The sequence below is a fragment of the Poecilia formosa genome, unplaced genomic scaffold, assembly GCF_000485575.1.
Source record: "Poecilia formosa unplaced genomic scaffold, Poecilia_formosa-5.1.2 Scaffold199, whole genome shotgun sequence".
In the NCBI taxonomy this organism is placed as follows: Eukaryota; Metazoa; Chordata; class Actinopteri; order Cyprinodontiformes; family Poeciliidae; genus Poecilia; species Poecilia formosa.
The window spans coordinates 451,732-458,690 of NW_006800138.1; positions in this window are offsets into that span (position 1 = coordinate 451,732).

A 6,959-nucleotide genomic window follows, 5' to 3' on the forward strand; every position below is an offset into this window, starting at 1 on the left:
CTCCCTCCCTCCCTCCCTCCCTCCCTCCCATATAATTTTCCACATGTGACATCTATTAGATTTTTCCCCCCTAAGCATTATGGGAGATAAAAAATAAAGTTTCTTTAATTTCCTATAAAAATGCTCCTTTTTACTCCAGGACTGAGTTTCTGAGGTAAACGCTGGAGTTTGCAGGTTCACATTCGTCAAAAGCTAAAAGAGCGAAGGCTGCATGTCAAGCATCCTGCTGCTTTCCCCTCACATCACTGCAGGCTGCAGAGCAGAGCGCTGCCTTTCTGATGCGACTCAATAGTGGCTAAACGCCTTTCCTCAGCATTGTTCCCCAGAGGCCTTGAAGTGCTTTGGAGATAAACACTGTTTAGCAGTTAAAAGGGCCACTGAGGAAAAGCCTTATCAGATGTGTTCTCAATGGGCTGTAAGCAGCATTATTAGGCCAGACACAGATAAGGTGCAGGCTGAAACTCGGTCCAGGCGGCACTGACATGTGATCGCGGTGTGTACGCCGTCCCCTCCCATCTCCAAGTGAGAGATTAAACCTTCAACTGGAGAGAGAGATAGAGAGAGAAGGTGGGGGGACTGGCTTTAGGTATTCCCCCTGTCCCTTTTCCTGCTTTCCTTCTGGGGGTAGGAGTCAGAGTTAGGACAATGGCCAAAAAGATGGTTCCCAACCAGGCGTTGAATGGAAACACTGTTGGTGGTAGCGCCTCATTCAAAGCCTGGCCCTGGAACATTGTCCCCCCAGATCGGTGGAGTAGAATGGAGTTTGCTGGTGGCTGCCAAAAGGTTAGCAGGCTCTGTGAAAGGAGCGGGCCATTATTCACTGCCCTTTACAGAAGCCGAGCAGCCTTTGTGCTCCTCCTCCCCTTCCCTCTGAAAAACGCCGGGTTTTTTTCTCACTCCGGTGCTCCGGATCTGCGCACGACGGTTTCAGAGAAAGTGAACAGGCATGAAAAGTGCTGCACCCGCCGTCTTTCCCCTGCAGTACCGGGAACCATGAAATTCCACATATTTCCAGAATAATTTTCCCCCATTTTTAAATGATAAATTGAAAGCAGGCATGAGTATGAATGTTCTGGTTTTCCATACTTACACAAGTCTGGAAGTTCAAATTCTACAATTTTCCCATTTTGTCTGATGGTGTATTTAATTAAACATAAATATGGTTGCAACACTCAAAAACACAACATTTTACAAATTGTTTTTGGTGTTTCTTTGTGAACATATTACACTTTAAATAAGACAAAAGTAATTTACAAGTAACTTTTCAGCAGCATTTTGGAGCTTGTTTGTTCTAGTTCCACTAACAGATTATTTCACTTATCACATGGGAAAAATGTCTTCTTATAAGTGAAATAATTTGCCAGTTGAACTAGTTCATTTTCTTCAGTTTTAAGGAATTATTTACTTATACAAGCTCATTTTTCTTGCTGAAAACTTGTAAGTTAGTTTTGTCTCATTTCAAGTGTACTAAGATATTTGCACTAGGAATTACACAAATACTTTTGTGTTTTTGCAGTGTGTGTCTGCTTTTGTCATTTTTAATGAAGTCATTATTAGAATTTGACTAGAATTTTTCCCACATATTTAACATGTAAATTATACTCTGTAGTAACATGTAAACATGCATCAGGCAACTATCTCAGGTAATAACATGTGACCAAACATTTCACATGCAAAATGTTTCCTGGTATGTTTTAGATATGAAAATTATATCATGCAATAACATGCAAACTCCAAAAATTGTGCAGTAACTTTGAAAATACACTGGGCATATTTTCCCTTCTGGAAATCGCCACGTAAAATGGGGGAAAAAAACATGTTTTGCATGTATAAAACAATTTGCAGTTTTTGCTATAACTCTGTTTTTTGGAATAATCATAATATGTGGAACATGTGGCTGTATGTAGGAACCTTATCACATGGGATAAACACCTGAACTTAACTACATTTTTCAGCAAGAAGAACTTCATGTAAAATCCATCTCATTTTTTGCTTCAGTGATGCTAAACCTCAGATTTTTCTGTTTGATGAAAAACTTTGGCTGTTAAATGATCAAACCAACACTTTTTCCCTCCATCTTCCTTTAAAAAAAATCTCTTTTGTGTGTTGAAGTTTGTTTCTTTTTCCAAGCCCCATTCAGAGTGGCTGGTCTGGTTCAGGGGAGAACAGTTTTACATTACAACTGTGAAATCCTGGTATAAAGGCTTCCTTTGTGGTGCACCATTATTTTCGCACAAATATAGTCCATTGTCACAGTGCTGAAGTTAATTTGATCAACATTGGGGACATTTAACTGTTTTGTTCGCTGAAAAGACTTGTTTCATGCTCATTTTCGGGGCCATTGAAAAGGAATGATTGGCAGAAAAATAATGTTGCCGTTAACAATTCAAAGCAATTAGTTTCCCATGGGGAGGCAGTGGGCTGCACTGGCCACCACACAGCGATGCTTTGTCATTTTATGGAGGGTCATCAGTCAACTGTCACAGCGTCTCAAAGAGCCCTCCAATCTAAATGTTTCCCTTTAGGCTTTTCCCAGAACAACAGGCTGAAAGAGCCGAGAGAGGCCGGCTCGTCTCCAGCCAATAGACATGTTGAGCAGCAAGAGGGAGGAGAGGATAATCACAAGCAGGTCTTCCACAAAGCCACAGGGAGCTTCTCAAGGTGTCTCTGCAGACATTATGCTAATATTTCCAATTAAATTTACACCTTGTGATGTCTTAAATCCATATCAGTAACATTTTTCTGTGTTTATTACCAACTTCTACAAGAATATCCAAATGAAAATTCAGATGCATTTATGGAATTTCAGTCAATCAAGAAAAAATAAACCAGAATGGACAAACCTCATGTAAAAATGTGCTTCGCCATTTTTTGTGCACCTTTCTAGGCGATGTTATACTTTACAGTAAGATGAGCAGATTATGTAAAATCAACACTTTGGAGCTTTATATCATGTTTTAAAGTTATTCCCTCATCAAAAACATACCTGAGTGTTGCTTTGATTCTTTGTTGCATGTTTGAGGAGTCCTTGAATCTCCCCTGGCAACCATTCAGATGTGCTTAAACACTTGCTCTCACAAAGCTCCGCCTTCTTCTCTCAGCTCCTTCAGACTAGCGGCAGCAATAATCAGCAAACACCAAGTGGAACTGAAAGTTTGCTGACTTCATCATGCAAACTACTTCAGTCCAATGCTCCTAAGAACGATTGTAAACAGCATAATGGAGGAGCACTGCTGTGATGACTTGCTGAAGGTGGAGTGTTGGAAAGAGTAGGAGCTTCTTAAAGAGACAGAGGCCCAATTTCAAGGCCGTTGAAACATGTTGGTTCATTTATTTTTTATCTATTTTGATGGGATCATTGTTATGTTGAAGACTTATTTTAAGTCAAAGTTTGTGTCAGATGGAGCCGTTCTAATCAAGTCAAGTTTATTTGTTCAGAACATTTAAGCAAAAAGGCAGTTGAAGTGGTTTTACATCATCAAAAAAGTAAAGTCACCAATTATTAAACAAGCAATTAATATTACATTTTTGTCAAGCAAATATTCATCACAGTATATTGATCAGTGTTCCAATTATGAGTCAACTTTAAACAGGTAAGTTTTTAGCCCTGATTTAAAGGAACTCTGTGTTTCAGCTGCTTTGCAGTTTTCTGGAAGTTTGTTCCAGATTAAAGTAGCATAGAAACTGAATGCTGCTTCTCCATGTTTGGTTCTGATTCTTCTGACCAACCGGTGTTGGTTTTTGGAAGCCTAAACATTTAAAATGCTGGTCGAGTAGAATCTGAGATGGAGCTGTTGCACTGAGCATTCCCAGTATGGTCTTTAGGTGAATTTGCTGGGGCATCTTCAACCAGAACAAATGTTTACCACATGAAAATAATCTATCAGATTGTTTGGAAATCGCCTTATAGCCATCTGCAAAATTATCGGTGGTATCTCTAAAATCATTGATGATTCCATTGTGGTAACACAAAATTTGTGTAGCATGTATTTGAAGAGCCAGAATGGTATTATCAATATCTTTGGAGACTTATATTGTCTAACAACCTGTTTCCTGGTCTCTTACTCAATTGGACCGTCTCTTGAGTGGTCCCTAACCTCTGTGTGACCGCTGTCCACTTATGCACCCCCCCACACCACATCTTTCCTGCATGGTGTTCTTACTGGGGTGGGCGTTACTAAGGAGATGGGTGGCTAACTGCGGGGCGATGCCGTGGTTGTCCAGCGATGTCAAAGGTCCTGTCGGAGGCCAACCGTAGTCCATTCAAAAAGACGTCACTGGCAAATTCTTCACAATGTTAACATTCTCCCAAAGTCTCGGCATTTACTTACAATGGCTGACGGTGTTCAACTGGGCCATTATGTGCAAAGCAGAACCTGATCCGCCAGCGTATGGTCGGTCAGCTTGTCAATGTAATCGTGACACGGCCCCACGCTGCTCCCTCATAATCCCATAGAGACCTCCTGTTATTGCTCAGTATAGCTGTCAGTCATCAGCATATAATCTGAGCAGCAGCCACTGAGCGATTGGGGTTTGAGAACAGGGACTTGGCGAGTTCAAGGAGAATTATATGTCATAAGCAAGGGTAATATTAAACTCTGAAATGTTCAGTTTTAAATGCATGTTTATTTATTTTAATGATAGTTTGTTTGCATGTTAGAGAGAATTAGAATCAGAAAGAGAGAAGATGCACTGGTTGCTTTTGTGGTGGTGGTTAAAGGAGCCTGGGAGCAAGGTTCTGGGCCATGTAATAAATTAACGTCTGACCCTTATCTTTGTGTGGCCCTTCGGAAGGCCTGTGGAAGGCCCCAACCCGGGCCCCAGTGAGAACGGGGCCCTGTGAAGAGGCTCTTTCATGGGTGTCACCGTGCGATGAATTGGCCCGGAGAAAGCATGTTTATAGACTGAGCAAAGGAGTGTGTCTTTGTGGGGAAATGTCACTGACACTGGTACAGTTTGCCTGAATGGACTATGATGACGAGGCTAATGGAGGGGCCCCACCAAGGGTGAGGGTCAGCAAATTGGGAGGGGGTTTGAAGGGGTGGCACCCCTGAGCTCTGGACCCCCCACCCTCAGGCTCCTTTCATGCCTAGTAGCTGTAGCTAATGTTGCAATTCTTCGACCCTCCACAATGGCCAAGGAAAAAAGTCAACTTTCATAGCGGTGGGTCACCATGAGTGCTTTAGGAAATGATCGTGTAAACAGAGTGTTACCTTCTGACCTGTGGCTGAAACCTCGCAGCCGCAGACAAAACAGCCAGCCTGCTGGTATTAGACATGCCTGTTAGTGAGAGAAAGACCGCAAGCTGTGGAGAAACATTCACTTATGACTGTTTCCTTCCTTGACCCGTTTACTTATCGGTCTTTCCTTTTCCACTCCTGGTCTCAATAGACAGATTCAGACTTTTTGCTCTATTTTTAAAGGATCAGATGAAACTCTCTTCTCACCCGAGGCGTGTTTGAGTTCCCACGGTTATAAGAACGTCTTATTAGCCGTGTTACTGCCCTCTACTTGGCTTGGCTGGACAAAGTGTTTCTATACAGCTCAGTCTCTTAGCACCAGCATGTCGTGTCGTAAATGACACCAGTCCGAGTTAATTAATGAGCTGCAGGACACACAAACACTCAGTATTACTGTGGTAATAGCGTCAGTAGGTTTTAACGTCGAGGTTGCAGAAAATGTTTTACTTCACTCTCTGGACTCCAGTGGCTGATGAATCATGAAGGTGTTGACTGTAAAATAATAACTAAAATATCACATTTGTGTTCTATTTAGTATTTTCATTTTAACTTAAACGCATGTTTGGGATTATTTCTGAATTCAAAAAATCCTGATTTTGAAAGTTGAGTAAAATATTTTTTGAAACAAAAACAATCAATATATCAGTTGGTAAAAAATATTGCTTCAAATAAAAAAATGACCCCCCATTAAAATACTTATGCAGATGAAACTAAATTAGTTTTAAGAAATTATTAGTGTTGCAGAGTTAAGTGTTGTAAAGTTGTTTATTTGTACCCATTAAGCTGGCTATTAAAATGCACAGAATTTATTGAAGAAAAAATAAATAGATGATTAAATCAGGAAAATGTTACATAATGTGATGTAAATAAATAAAACATTTGAATAAATAAAAGGTTGAATGAATAGAAAAGTAAATAAATAGAATTAAAGAAAGAATATGTAAATTAGGAAATTGCTAAAACAAATAATGACTAAGTAAACAAAAAAGTGACTAGATAAAAATCTAAAACTAACTAATAAAGATATTCACTAAACTTTATTTAACTGAATCTAAATGATCATATTGTTGATTGATTTTATGTTTTTATATAATTGGAGATACAATCTACAACAACCTAAACTGAATAAACAAAATTAAAATGTATTTAAAACAAAGTTACATCAGCCACAGTCATCCAGAATGGACTGATTTATTAAAGTTTTCTCAGTTTTTATTGAACCGGTTAAAGGAAATAAAAAAGAAAATGAACCAGATTCTGTTTAATCCAATGCAAAATCAAACCGAAAGAGTTTTTTTCTCTTTTTTTTTTCTGTGAAAGCTTTTCGCACCTCCTCGCCGCCGGACTTTGCGACAGCCGGTCAGACTGAGACCCACCACAGTGAAAGGCTTTCTCCTCTCTTTACGGCCTCATAAATATATTGTTATCTGCGCCTGGGAAGTCAACGGCGAGATTTATTCGCACGATTAGCAGAGATAGTGAGCCAAGCATCCTGACTCATTAATTAAACAAGAGCGAGCACTACATCCACCTTAATTTCCAATCTCTGCTCAGTAGAAGAGCCACTTCTAAGTAGGCGATGAGGCATAGGAGTTCATTATATGTCGCTTAGGTGCATTTTTTAATTTTATTATGTATTTTTAAAGCGCTGGGATGCTGGCACTCTGATGAAGTTGCATGGATGAGGAGGAAGATTTATGCACTTCCTTATGACTCAAA